Raw genomic sequence first — 25,204 nt, 5'->3', positions numbered from 1 at the left:
CAGCTCGCATCAGAAAGCCATAATTAGCTCCGCTCATTGACGTATTCAGACGACATAAATTACAGATCATGTTTAAATATCTGTCCAACAAAATATCTGAGCAACAATCCAAACCCAAAGGAATAACTGTTAATATATTTCATAGGTAGAGAGCTGCTATTAGTTACAGGAAATAAGGTATATGGTTTCAGTAATGATTGTTTTAACGGTCACAGTCCCACACATATGAGAAATTTATTCCACCGCCGTATCCAGAGCCACACGTGGTTCAGCATCTTATAACTCAACCGACTACACAACCCATCAGGTATGCACTGCGGACACAAACACGCTCATAACCTTTGCTGGTTTCAGATGAACACACCCTAATACCCAAAAACGTTTCATGTTCCGCATTCCGGTAAAACGGGATTTCCCAAAGGGCTATTACAGGGTCTCTCCCTTCGCTCCCAGCCCCACAACGCGCACCCATCCAAAGTGTCGATGCGGCACAGGCACACACACACACGCGCGCACGCACACACACACACACACACACAAACCTAGACCGAAAGAGCCCGCATCACCCTCCCACTCGCGGCAGTGACTCACCCAAACCCCAGAGCTATATACCTTAAACAAAAATCACATGTTAATGTTTGACCAAAATTTAACTCGTATTTAGATCACCCAAAAGTACCGGCTCTAAGGTTTGTCATTACCAAACTGTGTAAGCGCACAAAGCGAGAATGCCACTTAATTTATCTTGTATATAAATCAACTGGAAAAAGCAAGAAATTCTCTACCTCTTTTGAGAATGCGGTAAACCAAAATCGTTCCCCTTTATTCGGACGCCTTCATCAGCACCAATATTAATTTACCAGTGACACCCATAAACCACAGTCTGCCCCATCCACACAACCCTGAGAGTCGCAAACACCTACGGAACACCAAAAACGAGTATTACCTGCAGCAGGCATCGAGGATGCTGAACACCGTCTGCACCGAAACCAGAATGGATTGCCCTGCCTGGTTTGGTTTCACTAAACACTAAAATACAACATTTAATTTTCCTGTGCTTACGATCTCCGTGTACGTCCGCAGAGGCCGGGCCAGACGACCGTTGGAGGTCCCTTCCAAATGAAATATTCTATTCTATTCCAGTGGGGTAGAAACTGGTTTGGGTCCTGCCGTAGGGGCTGTGCTGTGATTAGATCAGTAAACAAGCCTGTCTTTTGCGAGTGTCTTCGTTACATTGACAATCAATTCCCAGCCAAAAATAAAAGTAGAGCGAATGGGAGAAAACAGCAGAAGCCCCAGTGCTCTCAGGTAAGGATTCTCCCATCTGGGAACTTGGCCTTAAAATCCCTTTCAGCTAAGGTTTATTTATGATATTCATCAGAAGCACTTGCTTCCAGGACTGCCAGGTTATTCTTCTATGGACTATTTTCATAGAATCACAGAATGGTTTGGGTTGGAAAGGACCTTGAAGATCATCGAGTTCCACCCCCCCTGCCATAGGCAGGGACACCTCCCGCTAGAAGATTTTAAGACGTACTGTAAATACACATATATTGAAAACCCAATTGCTTGCGATACACTTTAAAATAGGCAATTATTAATTTCTTTTTTTTCCTTCATTCTCTGAATTACATTCCTGAAAATGCTCGCACATCAGGGCGCGGGGCGGGCAAGCATCCCATGTCGGTGAGAAGCACCGCAGTGCTTGAAATGATGCAGGTAGAATTGCAAACAATTGCAATTTTTAAAGAATCATTCTGATCTTCACTAAAAAGCCAACTGCGAGGATCGAGGGGTTCACCTCTTACTTCTCTGCTTTCAACCCCGAAATGCAACAGCAGGAATTGAAAGTTACATTTTAAAGATGTCCCCCAGCATTAAACCAGAGACGCCCTGACACGGGAGACTGTAATGGTCCCTTTTGGAGTCTACATATTTAAAAAGTAACATGCCGTAAAATCTGCACATTGTCCTGTGCATGCTGAGTAAACAGTATTGCTATAAGTCCTTATGACAAAGTTGTTAAAGTGTATGCAGTGTATGCATGTGAAAACGCAGTATTTAAATTGATCTGTTATTTTACCTAGGCAAAGGCACTCATGGCCTTCATCATATCTTGCTGTAAATTAAATTTTTGCTATAGAAAAGCAAAAATAATCAAATCCGTAAAATTTTCTCTTCGCTTTCTTTCCTGACAAGCTAAGATTGTCATAAACACTTTGCATCTATACCTCTAGTCATCCTCAGTCAACATCTTTGAAGACCTTAATCTGTATTGAATAAAGTAAATTATTGCAATTTATTTTATTTCCAGAGGAGTAAAACATCTGTGTATCACATTTACGGCTAACTCAAAACCACATCCAGCCACACTGCCTCACTGGGGAAGCGTACATCCCCCTTTGGAGGGAGCACAGCCCTCAAAAGCCGTATTTTCAGGGAAATTTCGCTGATCCCGATTCCCAGTCCGTCGTGAACCGCAATTACAATACACAACTTAGTAGGTCAATTAAAGATGTACAAACCAAGTGGCATACATGGGACTAAGTCAACATGACTATACTGCAGAGCAGTAGATATTAAACAATCAATTACCTTCACAAAAAGGTCTAATAATATTTTGGGTAGCTCTTCAGCCAGTAATAGGCTTTTCAAAAAACCCGGGACAGATGTAATACGAGAGTACAACCTGAAAACGCAAGGTTAGCATTTGTATTTGATAGAAAATTAGTTATTCCGATGTAACAGTTAATTATAAGCTCCCATTTGCCATGTAATTCAAAAGCCTGGAATAATGATAACTTACTTTAACAGAGACTGCTAATGTTGTTTCATGCTACGTTGGTTTTATCCAACTTATTTGGACGGTGTTTACAGTGCTTGAAGGCTCACAGCAGTTTGCAAGACACACCTTTTCCAGTACTGTACCCATTACTATAAATTTGATAATATTGACGATCTTGAAGGCTTACATTAGGTTTAAACAGATGAACGGTACTTGATTTAGAGTATCTCCGAGTGGATAGGGAACTAATAGGTGTGGTAATGGGAGATGTAGCGCTATTTTTAAACTTGACAGGAGACATATTAGTTGCTAGTTCCCTATTATAGGAAAAAGCACCAGTCTGGTAATAATGGGCTGGCATTTTGAAATTCCTCCGATTTATTAGGAATAGGATGAGAAATGTGGTCTACACATTGGGGGCTTCGGACCAGTTTCTGTACAGGAAGGTAACCATTCCAACCGGCGTTCATAGCCAGTTTAAGAACATAGATATATATATCTACACGCTTGAAAAAAATGACTTGTAACCATTTTAACTAATATAATTAGTTATAACTAATATAACTTAGTCTATAGCTTGTATTAGCTAACCGATTAAAAGACAAAAGACTTGTTAGAAGCCACCGTTAATTGCTCCATGAGATAATATAACCACCCTACATCAAAAAGTTGGTTTGTTTTCTACAGCAAATTTAAAGGAGTAAAACCTTAAATGACCAACAGCGAATCATTCTCACATCACGGAGATTCGGGATTTAGCACTTAAAACACTCCTCTTGTACAAAAGCTGGAATTGCAAGAGTTAATTTAAACATTAATTTAAACCTTAGGCTCGGTAGCCTGAGATGTTTGGCAGCAACTTTTGAGTGGGCACAAGCCAGATTTATTTTACAGTCAGAAACTATCCATTTGAATATGTGATGAAAGGATCTGCATCTTCAGTCACACCTTGAGTCAACAAAAAGGATGGGATGAGATCTACTGTCAAATCGAGTTCGACTGTGAAATCCAGGAGGAGTCCCACACGGAGGAGTATTACCGAGGGACAGATACGTGAACTTCACAGCACGCACCAGTAAGGTTACTTCAAAATGGAATTCGATCCTGATGTAAGATGGACTTCAAAAGGGGTGCCAAATGTATCCGCCACGTTATCCACCTCAACACCCGCAACACGAGCAATTTAAAATGGTAATTCATGAGGATTTTGCCAAGCTATGAAACACTTCTCCAAGCGAAGAGAATAAATCATCAGCTTTTCATTTGTTTCTAAGACACAACACTTAAGTATTAGATCCCTCCAGCAGTTTGGATATGGCGGTCTTGTGGTTCATGAAGTAACTTCAAGGTTGCAAAGTTACCTGCACAAAAAAGTCTTTAATTTTAGCTATTAAGTACTAGAATTCAACAGATTAAGTCATTTTTGGTCTTCCACTTGCCCAACTCTTGTCTTCTCAGGAAAGAGCTGAACCAACGCTTCATACCATGAACCCATGAGAACAGAAATACATCGCATTAACTTCCATCCAGTGAGCATCCCGTTATCTCTTTCAGAAACCACTCGAAAGCTCTCAGACTCAATAGTAAACACCGCACAACACTGAATGAGGACTTTATATGGCTCTAAACATATTTTTCCATTTTAAGAATATTTACATCCTATTTCCAACCTGTCATACAGAAGATACTTTATCCACATCAATTTATCAATCTACGCAATGAGAGTTGCCAAGTTGATTTAGTGGAGCAGCATCACGTTGCCTGTAAATAATTTCCCGATAAAGTTTTGACTAAGCCCTCGGAAAGGGCTGCAGCAATATCAAAGGAGTACTCTGGAGTACGGCCAAAGCGCTTTGTGACATGGCACTGCAAGCGCTCCCCAACATCTCCGCTGACCCAAGTACAGCAAATCTAATGACTTTCACCAGTGGTTTCCATTCCGTTGTCCGCAGAATGTGAAATAAATACTCCCAAGGATTTGCTTAAAGCGATGCTGAAATGCATATTCACACATTTTTGTGTTCCTTTGCGAGTTTGAGAAAGTTAAGGGGTCTGCCTCCTCCACCGGGAAGTATCTATGGATACACACATCGCAGAAAGCTGAAAAAAAAACACTGCCATGAGTTAAATAAAGATGTCTGTTATCATCTGTCAATTGAAATGGTGAGCATTTCAGGAAATATTTTTGTTCATGAATAAAAGCGATATACAAGCATCTCAAAGCAATCTGTTTTGGAAGGTTAATTTGGTTATTTTGTAAACAAGTTTAGATTCTGAGCTGATGTTTTTAAAACAGATACTGCAAAGAGAGTAAATATTAATGTCTGGGGGAGACCCTAACAGACAGGAGAGGAGCGTGGCCATTTTTAGCACTGCCACGGATAACAGCAAGGCAAGGACATGCACACAGGCCATCAAGATATAATCTTCACGGAAAAAAAAAATTACAAGATGGCTGGTATTAGAAAAGCACCATTAAAATCACCACCATCAGAAAGCCTGTGCCATTAAACGTTTGCTTTTGTTGCATGCAACAATATCTGGCTAAAGCACACGATCTGCACTGCAGTCTCTAATGGAAAGAGTTAAAAACAGTTGGGGTTTTTATTTTACTCCATTATAAACCATGGACATATTAGTAAAACTCATTGAGGATTTCAGCCTTAGTGTCACTTGAGAATCACATCTCTGCCTATCTAAAAAAAAAAAAAAAAAAAAAAAAAAAAAAAGAGTCTGAAAAGCATTTACCCTGCCTGAGTCAACCGGCCACTCTCATAAAAAATTTCCTCCTAAAATCTGAAAACCCTTATCAAAATCAAACATCCTGTTCACCAAAACCAAAACGATGCTGTCACTCATCAGCTACTTCAACTTGAACCACCAGAGAACCTGCAGAACCCAGCATGCTCCCCCTCCAAACTGGTACAACATTAAGAACATCAAGTACAGTTAATAACGGCCATAAGTACTGGGGTACAGAGAAAAACATCCTCACTGCAGAGCTCAGAGCTGAAGAAACTATTTTAAGGTCATTACGGGAAGATCCTAACTAGTTAAAGCTTAGCTGGCTATTGGTAGGTGCTCTTACTGACATCGCTGATACGATGAAATGCCAGAAATACCGTCAGAAGCCAACGCCAGAAACCGTTTGCACCTCGTGCACGCAAGGTCTGCGCTTAATATTCCCACCTCTTCATTTCAAAGTCACAAAGATCGCCAGTCCACCAGCAAGTTAAAGCTCTGTTCTGACTCGTACTAAAGATTTAAGGCTTGTGCAGTTATCGTGGCCGTTGGGAAATTTTTGGCAATACCACCAGTTAAGCATTCCCAGCAGCCGTACGCAGCTCTTGGGAGACCCGACGAAGAAGAGCATACGGACAGTTTGGAAACACCTCTCAAATAAAGGCGGTGGTTATCTCAGAGCGCCTTCCACATGCAATCAGACCCAAAGCAATGCTACAGCTAAAACCTTTGATATTATTTTTCATTATCTTTTTTTCATGCACAAAGAACAGTCAATTGTGGCGCTTAAGACATCGAAAAAACACACCAGGTACTACTCATCAGGTCTCAAAACAGTCTTAGCAACTGCTCAGCAGAAATAACGCTGACTTGCCGGTTATCCTGCACAATCTGCAGCTTTCACTGTCGCTCTAGATGAAAGCTATGAAACCTTTTGCTGTGAAGGCTTTCGACCCGAACACACCAAACATCAGGACTAGCAAAACGTCTTGCCTATTAGCCAAGCCACACAACAGAAACTGTTAAGGTGAAGTAGAGTCATATATATAAGATAAAAATTCAGAATGGAAAACATAAAAATGCAATTTTTAACTGTTTCTTAGTCTTTGCTAGAATTCCAGTGAATTTAGGTAGTTTTAGAGGCGTTTCTTAGTGTTGCCTTCCAGCTGACGAAACAAAAAGGGAAATTGTGAACCGTTTTCACCTTCACAAACTTCTGCCCGTACCCGCTGCACCTTCTCCCAGTCAACGCAACAAATACACTCCGCTGAGCAATGAAGTCTTAGAAGCCTGCAGAAATTCAAGCAAAGACAAAGAAATTCAAGCTGGGGCAAAATTTAGGCCCCAGCAGTTTGCTTTATCCAACTGCGCTTTATTCCCAAGTGGGAAAATAAAGACGCTGCGTTTGTGCTGCGGTGGGATGGTGGCTCCTGCCACCACTCTACTTGGCTATTTTTAGAAAAAAACAGGCAAACAAGTGTTTTGCTTATGGAGATAACGTTAAACCTATCTTCAGTTATCTATTTAGAGATTTTTGAAAACCACTTTCATAAAATGGATCCAAATCTAAGAGAGGTGTTACATGGGTCCTATCTTATTACACAGTAAACAATTCATATCTTTCTGAATCTTTTCAGATCTGATCTTCCCATCGTAGCTTTAAGCCGAGGTTGGTCCCGCAAAGATCAGTCTGATGTAGCTATTTGAAGGTGCTCTATGAAACTGGTTTAGCCCCAGATTTAACGGAGAAATAGCTCTGGAAGACAGGTCACTCTCTCAATTTGAATATTGGAGATAAAATGTAAGAGGGGGAAGGGGTGGGGGGGAAAAAAGAACGAGTTGGATGTTCAGAATGACGACAGCTTGTTGCTATGCTTGCACGGGTTAAGTTGCCTCCGGCAAATATATACAGTGGAAAACAACACAGACAGGGTACCCAAATTAAGCAGTAGCAAACAAATGCTTTGAGAAGAGGAGTTATTTCCACCTATCTACGTCGATGGCGCATTCGCTCGCTTCCGCTGAAGAGAACCTCATCCAAACTCCCTCTGTTCATTGCAAAGTGGTTAAGAATCCATTTGTGAGGTGCATTCAAAATGCGCTAAGACGAACAAAATCTGTTTTGCATGCCAATATCCTTGGAGAGGGCAATATTCATGCGAGCTGATTCAAGCTACTCTTCAGAGCTGCAGCACTCTGCCTTCCCACCGACGCTCTGAATGAGTATGGACAAGAGAGAGATCCATAAAGGATTTTTCCTGGAGTCTATAGGCAGCTGGTTTCTTAACACCCATAGAAGCGTTTTCTTGGGCCTTAACAGAATGACTTAGAGAAAAGTCTGCTTTTTTTCTTTAAAGCTGTTTTTCTTCTCAAGCTGTGTTAACACCACTTGATATTTAGTGTACATTCAACTCCCATGAGCTCCTCAACCAGGCACCAGGCTGCGGCACACGGAAGGTGCGTAGTGGCTGACTAACAGACATAGACCGTTTCACGTGTTTGTGCTTATTTACAAATCCCACTTCTATACTGCTGACATTTATAATGACACCTGTGATGTTGCTGACACACCACTACGTTTGTAGAGTTTGCGTCTACCCGGCACAGTCGATTCTAAGAAACTCGCTGGCGAATACACACAGCATTTCCACTGACTGCAATTAGAAAGGTTATTTTCACTATTTTCTATTTGAACAGGAAAAAAGCTTCAGAAACAAGGTTTAGCGAGGCTAATCCTCCTCCCTTCCCCCCACCCCCACCCCCGATTTTCTTATCACTCACCACTAAATTCATTCAATTACTTTTGTCAAAAATTTTCTCCTGACCATAGTACTGGGTTACTTAAATTATACTGTAGACACATATTCATACATACACAGAATTTCATGTATTTGTTAATGTTATTTTTGCCTACTGACTTGTTATTCCAAAGTTTATGACCTCTAACTACAGCACTTCAGCCCTTCCAGAAACCTCGACACAGAGTTTGATAACAGAGAAACAATTGGTTTGGGTTTGTGTATGTACGTAGATTGTAAAGAATTTATCTTACAATGGAGGCAAAAAGGGAACATAGATTAATTATTCAACTTTTCAAAGTCAAAGGTGTTCTAAAATATATTAAGATGAAACAAAACACTACATAGAATCATAGAATGGTTTAGGTTGGAAGGGACCTTGAAGATCATCGAGTTCCAACCCCCCTGCCCTGGGCAGGGACACCTCCCCCCAGCCCAGGTTGCTCCCAGCCCCGTCCAACCCGGCCTTGAACACCTCCAGGGATGGGGCAGCCACAGCTTCTCGGGGCACCCTGCGCCAGGGGCTCACCACCCTCAGAGTAAAGAATGTCTTCCTAATGTCTCATCTAAATCTCCCCTTTTTTAGTTTAAAACCGTTGCCCCTCATCCTATGGCTCCCCTCTCTGATCAAGAGCCCCTCCCCAGCTTTCCTGTAGCCCCTTCAGGGACTGGAAGGGGCTCTAAGGTCTCCCTGGAGCCTTCTCTTCTCCAGGCTGAACCCCCCCACCTCTCCCAGTCCATCCTCCCAGCAGAGGGGATCCAGCCCTCCCAGCATCTCCGTGCCCTCCTCTGGCCCCACTGCAACAGGTCTGTGACCTTCTGCTGTTGGGACCCCTGGAGCTGGAGGCGGCACTGCAGGGGGGTCTCCCCAGAGCGGAGCAGAGGGGCGCAATCCCCCCCTCGCCCTGCTGGCCACGCTGCTGGGGATGCAGCCCGGGATGCCGGGGGCTTTCTGGACCGCCAGCGCACATTGCTGGCTCACGTTGAGCTTCCCATCAATGAACATCCCCAAGTCCTTCTCCTCAGGGCTGCTCTCAGTCTACATACATGTTCAAATTAGAAACTAATTGTAAGAACGTATTTGGATTCGATAAATAAACCTAATTATTATATAACTTCTAACCAAATATTTTCAATTGTTTTGCTTCAGTATGCCTTAAGCAACAAAATCTAAGAATTAAACCTCACACCACTCCTGTGAGGGAGGGAGGTATTGTTATCTCTGCTTTACCGATGAAAAAACTAAAATTAAAAATTGTGATTTGCACAATTTTCCAACAGTAATTTTATAGTGAAACTAAGAGCAGAAGAAAGGAGCAGTGACTCCTGTGTCCCTACTTCCAGACACCCCAATGCACATTCTCTTTTAAACCGGCAGGAATTTACTTGCTGTTTTGCTACACATGAAAAAATGTTCTGAACAACAGTGTTAGTTTTTCATTAGCATGAGCCCTTGTAAGAAAATATAGACAAATACATATTTTACCCAGATTGCACTTCCATTATTTCTTTTTTTTTTTTTAAACTGAAAATGAGACAAAATTTTGTATCCTCTATTAATATAATTTTTCATCTGGTTAGCTGATGAATTCCATCTTCAAAAGGAAAATCCACACTTCTTGAAGCCATATGAATTGTTTCTCAGATGACTGAATCCCTGATTTCCTCTCTTCATTTACGTTTCTTAACAACTTCTATTTTGTTTCCTATTCTTTCACCTTCTTTTCTAATTACTTCCTGTTGTCCTTACCTTACTCCTACATCATCTTTTTTTCTTCTTTAAACTTTTTCGATGATGCAATAAATCTTACAAAGGATAGACTTACAGCATATCAACTGCTACCTTGGTGAAATACATACCAAATCTTCCTGTCTCAAACTGTCCTCGCTTCCACCCTTTTCCTATGTCTGGACCCCCCTACCATGTCTCCTCTCTGCTAGGGCCACAATCTCAAATGTTCTTCTCCTTCCCCACCATGCTTCATTCCTCAGTAGGAAATCTGCAGTTTCAATAGAGTCCTTTGCTGTTCAGAAGCCGTTTCATGGCTCCATTGCCTTATTCTCCTTGCCTAATCTCCAGCCTTACTTCCCCGCCTGCCAATTCTTCTCCACTCAAATTGTCTCAAACACCTTTACAAACAATTTCTTTCTTCCTCCTCCATCTCACCACATCAAATCCCAAGTCATCCTCTTCATCTCTGACTTTCTCCCCCCCCCCCCCCCGCAGTTAGACTTAAGACTCATTTCATCCCATTTTCCTCATTTTCATTAGACTTGCTTGGAACAGCTCAATTTCCCACCAGAAAAAAAGGAACAGCTTTTCACACATGCCCAGAGTCATTCATTTCTTAATCAACTCTACTTCATATGCTCCTTCCAAAATCTCTCCAATCTTCTGTTCCTCTTCTGTCCTTTCCAGCCCCTGCTCATGAATATTATAAGTCTACTAACACTCTTCTACACCTATTCTGTATGTGGTCCTCTAAGCCTGTTTTGACTTTTGGTCTTCTACACTCCTGTTCCTACTTTCTGTCCATGTACTCTTCTGTAAGCACTGCAAGTGGAGACCCTGAAAAGATCTTACATGTATCTAGGAGGTCCTCTGTACCACTATCAATCAGATTGTACCATACAAGTAAAATTACCTCAATGATACTTTCAAGTAGTCCAAGAAGCATGAGAGTCCAGCCTCGGTTTTAGAATTGCTGGATTTATTTTTGTGAAAGGACTTGCTGAAAAACCAGCAATCCTCAAAATTAGCCAAATAATTTGGTGTATTTTCACAAATCTGAAGCCTATAAAAGTGACAGTCTCCGACTCCGCTGTTTTACAACCTAAGCTGGCATCATTAATAACTTTCTGAATGGTCATGCACACCGCGAAAGTTAATGAAACAGCCATTAAAATACAAGTAGGCTAAATAAAGACTTTTTTTTTTACAAAAATATTTACATTTTTGTTGAGGATATATGATTTTCTATTACTTTTCTTTCTCATATTTTGGAAACATCATGAAAACTAGATGATCATGGACTAGATGATTTCCAGAGGTCCCTTCCAACCCTGACCATTCTGTGAAAAGTTAAATTAGCGTGTTTTTTAAAAACAATACAAGTTAGCACATATTGTTTGCCCTGTCTGCTCTAATGAAGTGAGCCTACATTTGCCAGTGTACAGTAAAACCAGGCAGCTTTTTTATTCAGATACTGTCTACAAGTGGCATCACGCAGGCTTTGAGAACTGTTCTCATGATATGGAAGCTGCAAAAAAGTCACTGCTTCTCTTTCAGCTCTCAAAATTACAGCGGGATTCTTCAAGTATTACGTGTGGCCTCCTGCGTTTCAAAGCTTCTGAACTACTTGGATTGCAAGAAGCACGAGTTCTGCCCACAAAGACTTTCTTGCTCTTACCAATTTCACGCTACGGCCAAAAGATCAAGGAATGGAAGTAAGATGCCGCTCATTTCACCATATACACTGGCCAGTGCATACAGCATCCACCCGATCATCCTTCAGCTGAGCAGGACCCTAATTTGCTTCTGTAGCACAAACCCAGTCTACTCCTTTCTCATCATTCCACAAAGGTGACGTTTCAGAAGAACCTACTAAGGAAAATATTTTATCACATAAGCTGAGGCGTAGGGAAAGCCAGCGTAAGAAAAATTACGGTACTCCAGCAACTTTTTGCTGTTGAGTTACCATCACACTATTTAACTTCGTGACTTTTCCACTATTTCACGATGAGTATACTATCTAATGGGAAGAAAGAGATGCACTATTGGCTACTGGTTCCTATTTGCTTCCATTTGGAAGAGACTCTTGCTGAAGCTCTCTCCGTTTCTCCATGCTTAACAAAGGTAAAGAGTTACTTTAATCTCTGCAGGCAAAAAAGAAGTCGCATTCTTTCCTTTCTAACATCCCCTAAGGTTACCCATTCCTTTGCATTCAGCTGATAGAAGAAGAATCTGAAATCCTTTGAAAACTTTAGATATGCAGTACAGATCAATAAGTTTCATTATGAGAGGCCTCTCACTGCACTGGTCTCACTCTCCACTACCGTCGTTTATTTCTTGCTTGATTTCCAATGTTTTGGCTTTTTTTTTTTTTTTTTTAATTTTAGTGAATTTTTATCTCCAAGCCATGACGTGAGCCTTGCCTACCACTGAAACTGCCACTAATGAGCAAACACTCTCCAATGCTGAAAAACAGGTTGGGACTCGCAGAAGAGCAGTTTCAGTGAGAGACTCCTACTCTTTTCTTTTTTCCTTTTTAGATGTATCAACCCTACCTTCATTGAAAACAGTCACTTTTCCCAAATGGCTTCTTATGTTGAGACAACAGAAAATAAAATCGCTTCTGAAACTCTCTCACAATTAATTTTTAACTCTTTATTACAGAAAAACAATGTTTGCCTCCATAATAAATGCTTTGCTTTGTAAGGACTATAATAAACCACCTTCTTTGCAGCATATGAAAATCCAGAGCGAGATTTGATTCCGCTCTTCTAAAGCCCGGCACCGGGCAACATCAGACCAAAAGTGTGAGCACAAGCTTCTTGGGCATCAGAGAAACACCGGGAACATCAGACGCTGAAACGTGTGTAGGTGTATTAGCAGTCCTACCATCCATCTGTCAGAAATCTTCGATGTTCCTGCACATCACCCACTGGCAGAGCTGTCTGCCAAGCAAAAATATTATGAAATGTTCATTATATACTCAAATCTTTCCCCCCCCTCCCCTTCCCGAGGAGGAAACGGAAAAACCTGTCCCTCCACACGCACAGACTCACATTCGTTACCAAGAAACAGCGAAAGACTTCCAAATCTACCCAAAAAGAAAATCTACCAAGAGACCAGGACTGTGAATTTAGATATATTTTAGCAAACTTTACTTACCAGAGGATATGCTGACTTTTAGTTCACATATATCTCATTTTTTAAGGTACGTTAAAGACCGAGTTTACAATTAACTGAACAGACAGCATACAAAAGGCTTTTAGAACTACACCATATGGTCGAGGGAAAGGAACAATCTGGACTATCCACATTTCAATCTGCAGGCTTGTCCACCTCTATAACACATTGTATTGCTGTAATAAAATATTAAGATAGAAATGTAAAAGTGAAAATAATCTATCTTTTGCACTACCAGGGAACAAGGCATCCTACAGTCTAGTGCGTTTAATAAATATTTTAAGTTTTATGATTTTGGCATGCGGAATAAGATATAGTCAATAAAATTCCCAATTCATTTAAAACAGTATTTCCAGAAGGATATGGGTGGGTATTCATCTTACGCTTCAGGGAAATAAAAAATACCAGTTTACATGGGGTATACTGGCAGCAGTTTATGTAACAGATGACACATTCTTGGAAATCAAATAAAAGCAGAAAGAAAATACCCATTGTTGCTTAGTGAAGGACTAATCACATGGTCACAGCTGGAACCAGTGTAAATCATTCATTAATAAAATTCTGTTGTAGTAGTCACTTTTTTTTCCTGCTTTTCAAATGCCAACAGAACAAAAAAAAAAAAAAAAAAAAAACCAAACCCAAACACACCAACAACTCCTTCAATTCTTTGCAGAAAAGATCCATTTGTAAGTATTCCATAGTAACTATTTAACTTACTAAGTCTTTGCAGAAAAAAAAAATGCCTCCAATGAAGGCACTGCTGACGCTAAGGAAAAACATAAATACTTACGCATTTTATGTATAATCCCAAAACATAGTCCAAGAAGATACTTGGAGGTACTGGCCTGAGTTCTGATTGCACAGAATCCAAATCTTGAGAAAAATCGTCTGTTTTTTTTGTAGACTACATTTTATAATGTAAAGGAATATAAATGACAGCCTTATGAGTCATACCCTCAATGTAACCTAGAAAGTTGCACTGGATTAAATACAGTCACTACAGAAAAAGATCTTGTAATACACAAGTATTCCATAATTACATACTCTGTTGGATATAAGTATCACAGGCTCATGGCCAACCCTGCTTGGAGCAAAAAGTTGGACTAGATGGCCTTCAAAGGTCCCTTCCAAACTGAATTATCCTACGATCCCGTGTTCTTTCACAATATAGAGCTCTCCCTTCTTCAGTTGTGACCCTTGTTTTCTTTTTCACTTTGAAAACAAAAAACAAAAACAAAAAAAAAAAAACACCCAAAAACTTAACTATTGCAAGTTTTGTTTTTCATTGCCTCCAATAGCAGGAAAAAAACCTCATATAAATCTATATGGCATTGCAGATAGCGAGTTATGAAATCGCAAAAATCAGATCATCCTCTGCAATTATTTTGCAAGCAACCTCCTACTATATCAATGCTGATATGTTCATTGTCTACTCACAATACTACAGGATAATAGGCCTGGTTTTCTTATCATTTTGGAGAAACTACTGAGAACAGTAAATATAAACGATATACCATTTTATGTTTTAAACTGCAACAATATAAAGTAAATGGGATAGGTTTTTCTCCCGTCCAAAAGGAAAAAAATCAAAATCACACCATTCCTCATCATTCCGTGCAAACACTGCAAGAACAGAGCATTTAAAATTGTCGAGAATTCCTTTAATTGAACGGTTTCTTTGAATGTAAAAGCTAAAAATCTATTATCTCCCTCACTCTGTGCCTACTAAGCAGTCTGAGCAAAGACTTAAAGCACCCCGGCTTGATCGGATATCTGGGTTTTATTGCCGAGCCTGCTGAGGACTTCTCAAATCTCTACCAAGCCCCGGACCCTTGAAATACAGCTGCATAAGCCTCGTACAGCCAGTGGGAATGCTCAAGTGGAAAGTTCAACACATGCTTACATTTTCGTATGATCAAAGGCTCAATTGCTCCGTTCTTCAGTTTACTGTAGTTATTCCTACCTCACGGTGACATCCTCACTAAAGAGATATACTTTCTATGAAACCGGTTAATATAAGAAAGAAAACCCCAGTTTTCTAGTAATTAACTTCAAGTGGTATGAAATGACAGTTCAAAGCACCGTCGCTGTTAATAGCTTTACTCACACGCAGGAGGAAATCACTACCTAAGAAAACCAGAACACATAAAATGAAGTATAACAATTTTGTCAAGTCCAGAAACAAAAAAGACCCCCGAATTTCCTGCCAGCTTCTATTTTAGCAATTATCGGTGTAGTCTTTGTCAGAACAGATAAAAATCTGAAGGCAGGCATGGGAATCGAGTACGTAAATGCTAAAGAAAAACCTGTAACTAAAGAAAAGCAACAGCAGAAAGCATCAGCTCTCACATATGGATGTCCATGATGCAGACAGGCAGCTTTTATATAAGATACCATTTTCTGTTCTTCCTCTCTTACAAATAATAAAAATACTGCTTTTTTTGGTAACAGAAAAACGCAGTAAAGCGGATCACGACTGGTCGGGATACACAACTAAGTTTACTTCGTGTTGTGTTTCCGTTTCAATAAAATGTTTTTTAATTATGATTATTTTTTAAATAAAAGCTGTTGAGGAGTGTATCTGACCTGCTTACGCCTTTAAAAAGAACTTTTGTCAAAGAATTAGATAATATAATTCTCCATCTGATCAAAGGAGGCTGCCCTTACGCCCGGGAAGAGCAGCCCAGCACCTCGCTCCTGCCCGTCCCGCAGCCTGCCAGACATCCGGCTTCTTCAGAAGTCTGTCCAAAGGGCTTTGAAACATAATGAAAACAGGCCTAGGAGGACTCCTCCATATGCTTCCCACAAAATATTTGATTTTCTTCTTCATTTGTCTGCTTCTAGATGAAATGCGAAGAAGAAAAAAAAAATTGTTACGAATTCATGGGGAAAAAGGCAAATCCAGTCCAACGCAGATACGTATCCCCCGCCACGCTCCGCCTGCCCACACGCGATATCGTCCTTGAAGCAACACCACGTGCACCTGAGGGGTATTAAACTTTCATTTTTTTTAATGGGCTGCTAACACCTTACAAGGTGTACTGTTTCTTCTGACACTGGTATCGTCAAAAGAACCACAATTAAGTGATTTGCGTGGTTTCTGCGCCTAATTGCCATGATCTGGCTGTCCCCCGGCAGCCGTGCAAGGTCATCGTTCAAGGCTACCTGTGAAGCCTTGGCAAACCCATGGCTTTGGGTTCCAGCCGTACCTCCACCAAGCAACACCACCAGTACCAGAGATGCGTCCCCACGGGCACCTCTGCGCTCTTCAGGTGGGTGTGCGGCCACCATCCGGAAAGACAAACAGCCCAGAAATTAAACTTTTGAAAATATGCAACTGTTAATTGTATCTCCTCACTGGAAAACCTGTACCAAGTTCTAGGTCAACTAGTTCTTTCAAATGAAGTGTGACAGGACCAAAAAAAAAAAAAAAAAAGGCAGTATTTAGTTTAACCAGGAGACAAATATGACCGATATAAGCTTTACATAAAGCATGTTGATGACATTGACAGTGGGGTCGAGTGCACCCTCAGCAAGTCTGCCGATGATACCAAGCTGTGTGGTGAGGTAGACACACTGGAGGGGAGGGATCCCATCCAGAGGAACCTGGACAGGCTGGAGAGGTGGGCCCATGACAACCTCATGCAGTTCAACAAGGCCAAGTGCAAGGTCCTACATCTGGGTCGGGACAATCCCAAGCACAAATCCAGGCTGGGTGAGGAACGGCTGGAGAGCAGCCCTGAGGAGAAGGACCTGGAGGTGCTGATTGACGAGAAGCTCAACATGAGCCAGCAGTGTGCCATCGCAGCCCAGAAAGCCAACTGTCCAGAGCAGCCGTGGCTGCCCCATCCCTGGAGGTGTTCAAGGCCAGGTTGGACAGGGCTTGGAGCAACCTGGGCTGGTGGGAGGTGTCCCTGCCCAGGGCAGGGGGGTTGGAACGAGATGATCTTCAAGGTCCCTTCCAACCTAAAACATTCTGATTCCATGATCATTAAGGCATAAAAGTCATCACCACAGTTACATAAATGAAGATAAAGTTATTCATAGGAAAGGAACAAACGTTTCCAAAACATGTTGTTCCTCTGTAGCACAGAAGAAACCACTGGAGAAAACACTGCTGATGATGAGAGACAGAAAGGGTAACGCCACTGCACCAAGGGGGAATGTCATACTGAAGTGCAGAGTTGATTAATATTTTTGACAGCAACAGAATAAAAAGGGGCTGGGCTTAACCTAATAGCTATTTTACAGCCTAAATTTTATTAAACTGGTATTATATTTTGCAACTGTGTATGAAAATGCATTAGGCAGCAAGTTTGCTTTTAAGCAAACGCTTTGTTTTCTTTAGCAAGACAGATCTTCAGCACCAACTGCCAGTACCAAAGCAATCTTTCACTCAAATGCTTTGAGTTGGTTTTTTTCCCCTCCCATTTCACACAAAATATGCAAACTTGGATGCCTACGACTTGCACATAAACCTGAATTATGGCATTTAAATCAATTCATTAAAAGTTCGCACTCAAATGGTCTGAAGATAGAAGTTTTAGCAAAAGCAACCGCTCCCTCGACCGGGACCAGCAAGAATTTACTCCAAGGGTCAACCCCCCAGAGATTGGGGCTGGGGGTGTCTGAAATTCAAGTCCTGATTCGCCTTTTTAAGGTGAGACGTCGCTGCTCTCCCTCCTCCCCACCCCGGCCCACAGCTCAGTGATTTTCCATGAGGTTGGTGAGGTTTCTTTGAAAAACCCAAACCAAGCGGCAAGCTTGCACGCCAGGTCCAGGAGGGTGCTCTCGAAACGCTCACAGCGCCACTTTTCATCTTCTAAGACATAAATTCATGTGATCTCTTAACAACTATTTATTTCACACCAAACCAGATATCTCCCTAAAGCCTACCAATACAGCCTGCAGGCATATTTCTTAAATAAAAGTACTGAATCCTTGTATACTTAAAATTTGCATAGCAAAGGGATGAATCAACTATCACAGAAGTAGTAACACTGTGCAGCTACTGCTCACCTCTTGCAGAAGAAAAAAAGACATAAAAATCCCTGTTTATCGGGTTTGGGTGGGACTTCACACCAAGTGCAAGTCTTCACATTTCACAATTGTGAAATACCATTTTCTTACCGAACCATGAGAAGCACGACTGTAGTTCAATGCTATTCGATGCATCAGCTACATCCGTGCAATTTGTATTTTTGTGTATGTAAACCACAGCACCTCTTTACTTGCAGGTTTTCTTTATTTCTGCTTAAAGACTAATGAAATTGTACAACACCAATTTAAATAAATGAAATTATATTAGTAAGACAATTATTTTGTTGCAGTGATTCAGATTATTTCCCATACTATCCTTACTGTAAAGAGAATAATTTCTGCCTCTATAAATGCTTCAGTTTTAACAAAACTAGCAAACTACAGGACTTCCAGCAGCACCTACATTAAAAGATATAGCAATAATTTTTAATTTTTATTTTTTAAATAAAAAGTCCTGCTGCATCAGGACTGCATTTGACAATTAAATCAGCCTGTTGCCCTGGCTGTGTTTAAGTGTTGAGAAAATACGTAGTTATATTTGAAAAGAGTGTTATATTAAATTATAGTTACATTTGAAAGCCCCCTCAAAAAAAATTAAGACGTGAATTCTGCATATTTGTTTAAAGAACAAGAGTAACTTCTTTTTACCTAAAGAACCAGACACTAGAAATAGGTAAGGAGCAGAGCGGTAAGTAGCAGAGGAAAAGTCCAGCAGGAAAGCTCCTGCCCATGTACTCATTTGAGAAATATTTAAGGTGAAATTAACTCTTTTGGCACTAATGGATCACAATTAAAGCTGTAAAAAACCTACCAGAGAAGATCGACTGAAAAACTGCAATGGAGGCTCTCAACACATGATACAATATCTCCTGTGATCTAAAAAAATTCTTATCTGCTAGTGATGGAGAATCGCAACTCAGTTCTTTATGAAGACATTCCTCCAGTGAGCTCTCTCAGAACTGGGCACAAGTGAAATAACGTATATTCTTATTATCTTGACTACAGTCACAGAAAACCAGGTAAAACACACACGATGAATTGCCATGTTCAAAACATGATGCAGCTTTACATTTCCTACCTACGTGACACCACCAGCACTGTCCCACGTAAGGAACTGTGCGATATAATCTCCTAAACGGTGCCATGACAACTAATGTAATTATACCGAAATAGTATTAGCTATATTTATATTGGGCATAGTCTTACCACAGTTCTTAAAGACCTGTTCTGCTGCTCAGGAATTAACCGTATCTCCTCAGCCCTATAACAGCGTAATTAGTCATTTTGACATTTTGCCTTCCGTGATGACTAACAAACTCCTCCCACTCTTATAATTCAGTGGAGATAGCTCGGATTTAAATTATATGGTTCAGGTAATATATACTCACATGATCTCATTTTTTCCTAATATCTTCTTTTAATTCACTGAAACGAACTAAAAGAATTGTTAAGTGTTTCCTCCCACCCCCAAGTGGAAATTTGGGGTGTTTTGCTAAGCACGAATCAAACCTGAGACCTTCCACAGGAAGATTTCATGTTAACATCTTCTGGTTAAAAAAGAAAACAAATTTTTACTCCCTTTCCCCCAAATTGAACTAATACAATGTCACCCTCCAGCTCACCACATCCCCACTGGTCAGCGAGCCTTTGGCATGGAGAGGCTCTGCACAGACCCCTTTATTACCCTATTTTTTTTACCGGTTTTGCCATATTTACAGGCACGTGTTATGGAACGCCAAAACTTCTGCAATAACAAAATGGTTAAACTGTCAGGAGTCTACATGTAAGTGCTCTAAAACATACATGGTACAAATTAATCCCCAATACATCTATCATGTGTAAACTTGCAATTATTATTTAAATTTATTTAAATTATTAATGGCAACATTTTATTTACAATTGTATTTAAATCACATAGTTCTTACAACTGCGCTTTTAGGAAACACGCCACCGGCGCCCGCTGTACCAGAATACCAAAGAAAGTCGATTCTAGTCAAATATCTTCTTTTGACTGAAGTGCAAAATGTATGATCTGAATGTTCATGAACTAATTAGCAAAGCAGGTACCCACAAGCTGTGGGTAACTTCTCACTCCGCAGGCTACCTAACAGCAGATACTTCACTACTTTTAACGACCGTCGTCCCACAAGAGTGACAGAAACAACTGAATCGCATTCGGCCAACAAAATATGAAGATATTTTCAGAGATGTTCTTACTGTTTGTTATTAGTACTGAAGTGGAAATCAGCACTTAAAATATTTTGAAGAACGACCCTTATTTTTCTTTAAATCACTGGAGGTGTGATTAAGGCTGGCAAATCCCTTTGGACTAAACGCCCTCATCAAAACATCTTATAGGTACATGAAAAATTGAATGGGCATAAACAACCCCAACTTGAGTTGGTATCGCCGTCATCTTTGCAATTCATAAACATCAACACTTGGGATAGTTTGCATGGGAATACGAGCAACTAATTATTATCTTTTGCTTAAGGGCACGTATGGTGTGCTCTACAGGTATCGCCACTGCTTTCTGCCTAATGTATTGCCTCTTGAAGTCTTGCAATATAACAACTTGCTGACAGACTCTAAAGCATTTCTCGTGTTACCAAACTGCTTTATATTCAAAGAGAACACACTGCAACTTCTGAAAAATGTTGCTAGGAAAGAAGCAGTAGTTACACAACCATACGTGACTTGCAAATAGTAATTTCATATTGTTCACTGAGACAAATTAACTTGTTACTTAGCACAGATACAGTTTTTTTGAAGAAAATATTGATGCTTTATAAAATAAAAAAATGTGCAAGTTGGTACCATTTTATGGAAACTACTTGATTTTGCAATATTAGCGGAACTTCTACCTTAATGACAGATTTAAAAACATAATTAACTTACAATTTATCAGCTGTCTTTTTGCATCGATGTCATTAAAAAAGTAGATATGTTGGGGCAGGGTGGGGGAATATTGAAGGACACAGAGCTGCCTGGTACTTTCCCTAAAAAAAAAATAAATAAATCTTAGTACTAAAGTGCATAGAATACATTGTAGTTAAAAACATAGTAAACAGTTCTATTGGCTCTTCGATGATAAATAGTTTTTCTCTGATGTACAACTAAAAATATGAAATGAAGTACCGAATCCAGATTACTTCTGCCAACACTTAAACTTACAAAGGAAAGGGAGAAAGTACTGTATGATAATTTAAGGGAGCAAAGGGTTTCTCTAAATTATGCCCTCCAAGAACTCATCCTGTGGCTGAAATACAACACACCTTGATTGCATCTCCTTGTGCCACCGCCGTCTCACTGCTGCTTTTATATTATTCTTCTATAGCTGAAAAAACCCCAGATGCCATAAGTCAATTGAAAGTGAATCTTATATTGACGGAACAGCTGAAAGAAGACATAAACTGGGCTGAGAGTCTGAACCAACAATAACTTAAGGCTCCTTCACCCCTAAACATTGAACACCTTTGTACATATGACAATTAAAGCCTGCAAAAACATGCTGTCATGGCAAATGACTCTACTAGCATTAGCCCGTTATTCAGTGACTGGAAAGTGAATTTTAAAGTAGATAAAGTATAATTACTCAACCTAGAAGACACTTAAGGTCAATTACCCAACTATGATAGAGAAAAAAAGTTTAGCAACCACCAAAAGTCAACCAGCCTTGAAGCAAGAGAGCAAAAATCGCCCCTAGGACACGACTGGGGAGAGGACACCATCCACCAGCACAACCAGCGCAGCTCCTAGAGCAGCTCCGCAAACTTGCCTCCAAATTCTTTCATCCCGATTTCCGATAAGTGACCATCGAGTGTTGAGGTGCTTTAGCCATCAACTTTGGAGAATCTCGGTCCTGGCTTTGGTTCACAAAATGCTTACGCTGCATCTTTTCACTAAATTTAGCTATTCTAAAAAGAAACATTAAGAATCCTGTTTGAAGCCCTCTTAAAATGATCAAGGCTGGGTGATGTTCTGGGCAATACTTTGGGTTCTTACCATTTTACTCCAGAGCAGAATTTGGCCCGCTAAGCCTAACTCAGTATTTTCCACCCTGAATTGTAAACATTACTTTCAGTTCTTCATTTAAGCGATCGGTATGCTTGGTAAGGAGTAGTTTCACTATTACAAATAATGAGGCAGCACAAATTCTAGAAAATGGAAACTTCCTGAACAAAACTAACAGCCTCTTCACACACTGTTCGTAATGTTTTGTTATTAACTATTTCCTCACTAAATGACTTTTTTAATTTAGATTCACAGATATGCAAGGCTGCTAAATCAAACAGCAATTCAAAGACTGAAAACATTTTACACATGGTTTACAGCTAATGAATTTCGAAAGTTGAAAGAAAACATTGCAAAGAAGTTAGTCAAAACCAGTAGTGAGATTCTATACGTAGATTCAACTCTTCAAAAGAAAATCAGTCACTGCGTGCAGCTTTAAAGCCGGTCTTTCAAGTTAGGACTAAACTAAACCTTTATTTAGCAAAATGATACTAAATAAAGAACAGTGCTAAAAGATGCAAGCGTAAAAACAATACTAATCATGCCCAAAATACCCTTTTCTTGGGCACAAGAAGCTCTACAGGTTCCAACAGCACTGCCTGCATGAGTGGGCCGGGGGCTCTACTCATTTAAGTTGAGTTTCCATCACTTAACTGTATGTGATTATAGGAAGATAAATAAAACCACCCCGTCTTGGTGATGGGGAAATCTTCGTGAACAATAGCAATATTTGGCAGATGAGTGGCTCACGTTTAACTTACTGTTCGTCACACGTAAAGTTATGCGCAAGACTACGCCAAAACACTGCTTTTCAGTATGTGGTGCAATAAGGCTTTCATATGCAGTTATCTTTGATGCCTTAATTAGTTTTATTTGTTCCGTGATGTAACATGAAGTCTAGAAACAAAATATCCTCTTAATTCACAGACTGATAATCATTGGTACGCTATTACATGGAGACGCACAGCCGTTTACAATCACTGCAGAAATCCCAACCATTAGGATTTCCCCCATTCCTAAAATGTCTTAAGGCTTCAGATTTCTTCCAAGGTATCACAGACCTAATAATGTAGGCTCCTGCAAAGAACCCAAAATGGATGTCTCAATTGAAAGCGAAGCAGAATTGAACATAAAACAATAAAAGTAACGTGTATCGTCGAAACTTACTGGCAGCTAACACGTAGGGTCCTTTCAACCACCACGAGAGAGCTGTAAGTGTAGCGAGCAGCGGTATCTGAGCCAGCTTAATCTAGCTAGCAGAGATAAAACACCAAAGCTTTAGCAACCAAGATAAACATTTTCCAAGAACACACGGTATGTAATTACGTTGCTGCCATATGCAAATCCTGTGTCACTGCATCTGCACCGCTGCTGGTACCCAGAATACCTAGACCAACTCGGTATAGGTATGTTTAGCATATCTTTAAAACAACACACCTTCCATTTCGTGTCTGAAGACCTATCCTTTGATTTGCTGAAACGTGAATATAAAAAAGCAGAAATCCTCACAAAGAAATGATAATAGCTAGCTGCTTTGATACCTATGGCAACATGACTAAACCCAAGCAATTCAAAGAAACAACTAATTCAGTTTAAAGTTATGAAGTTATGAGGGTGGGTTTTTTTGTGGTCTTTACCTTATCTGCAAGGTTCTTTCATCCGATTTTTGTAAAGAAGTGTAAGTAGCCATTCTGAATTGATTATTACAACTTTAGGATGAGTGACACTTGACTGAAAAAGTAAAAGGATGTCAGCCTCCTTTGTTTTCACTTTCAAAGAAGGAACACGAAAATACTCTTCTCCCTCCATGCTCCTCTTCTATTCAAAACAGAAAATGAAAGACCGTGGTTTGGGCCCCATGCTCTCGGACTCCGCTCCCCCTACAGTGACTAAATACATAGAAATACTTAATCTGGTAGTTTAGGTAAAATCCTTCAACTGTCTGGACGATGCAAGCTGAACATAAAGTCCTATTTTACTAAAATTAGGTCATATTCCCGTACACAGGATGTCTGCAGGATTCAGCCCAAGTCACTCGTAGTCTATATTCTTCCAATGCATTACAAGATACCAAAATACCATATGGCTCTTCTTTCCTGCAGCAATTCAAGAAATTCAAGGATGCAGGCATTCACTCAATTATTTCTTTTTTCTTTCTCAAATTTATGTTTGGATTCCAGCAATTCATCTTGTGCCATAAAACGTTTATGGTTTCAACTTGCATGGAGGATCCAGCAGCCTTCAGAGATCGAAGGGCCATTCTTGCTGTCAAAACTGTAAGCTTCACAGTTATAACTTCATTTTCATTACAGTTTCATAAAAGATATAGAAATACATAACTCTCTTAGCTGCCAATAGCCTCACAGAATAAAAACACGCAACACCCCAGTAAGTTTGTGCTGACCACAGAACACACAATTAACTTTCGTCAAGTGCTCTTAGATCAGTACAGTCACTTACACACTTTGAAGACTATAATTAAATTGCCAAGAATTTATAACACAATACAAACCAGAGTTTTTTCTGGAAAAAAAAAAAAATGTTAAAAAATTTATCTTCTTCCAGAACAAAGACAAAAGCATATTTTAAGTCATTATTTCCTCTTTAGGCTTCCCTTCTTGGTGCAGGGAGGGGTTTTAGTTTCCATTCTAAGCTGAGATGAACCAGTTGGCCAAGCAAGCGCCTTCAATGCTTCATGGCTATCACACTGCAAATCCGGGTTTGATTTCAAAACTTTTACTCCCCAGGTTAGCCTGGGTCAAGAGTTCTGCACAGGCTGTGTATGTCCACCCTCAAGAATGACACTAGTTCAGTATTTCAGTCTTCACTTAAATAAATGATCTTGATGGGTTATTCAGTGATCCGAGAAAGTACATGGTACCCGGAAAGCCACCTAGTGAATCCTTTGACCTC

General features: G+C 40.2%; 1 protein-coding gene across 1 annotated transcript in view; it reads right to left on the bottom strand.

Annotated features, from left to right (window-relative positions):
- Positions 1-21,271, bottom strand: part of GTDC1 (glycosyltransferase like domain containing 1) — a 159,138-nt gene extending 137,867 nt beyond the window's left edge. Inside the window, exon 1 of the mRNA XM_082484560.1 lies at positions 21,176-21,271. The gene's annotated coding sequence lies outside the window, so the exon portion shown is untranslated. The remainder of the gene's footprint in view (positions 1-21,175) is intronic.
- Positions 21,272-25,204: the final 3,933 nt, after the last annotated feature.

Source organism: Vanellus vanellus (genome assembly GCF_965231255.1).
Source record: "Vanellus vanellus genome assembly, chromosome: 5".
NCBI lineage: Eukaryota > Metazoa > Chordata > Aves > Charadriiformes > Charadriidae > Vanellus > Vanellus vanellus.
The sequence above is the reverse complement of the archived record's forward strand: the minus strand, read 5'-3'. Positions and strand labels throughout refer to the sequence as shown.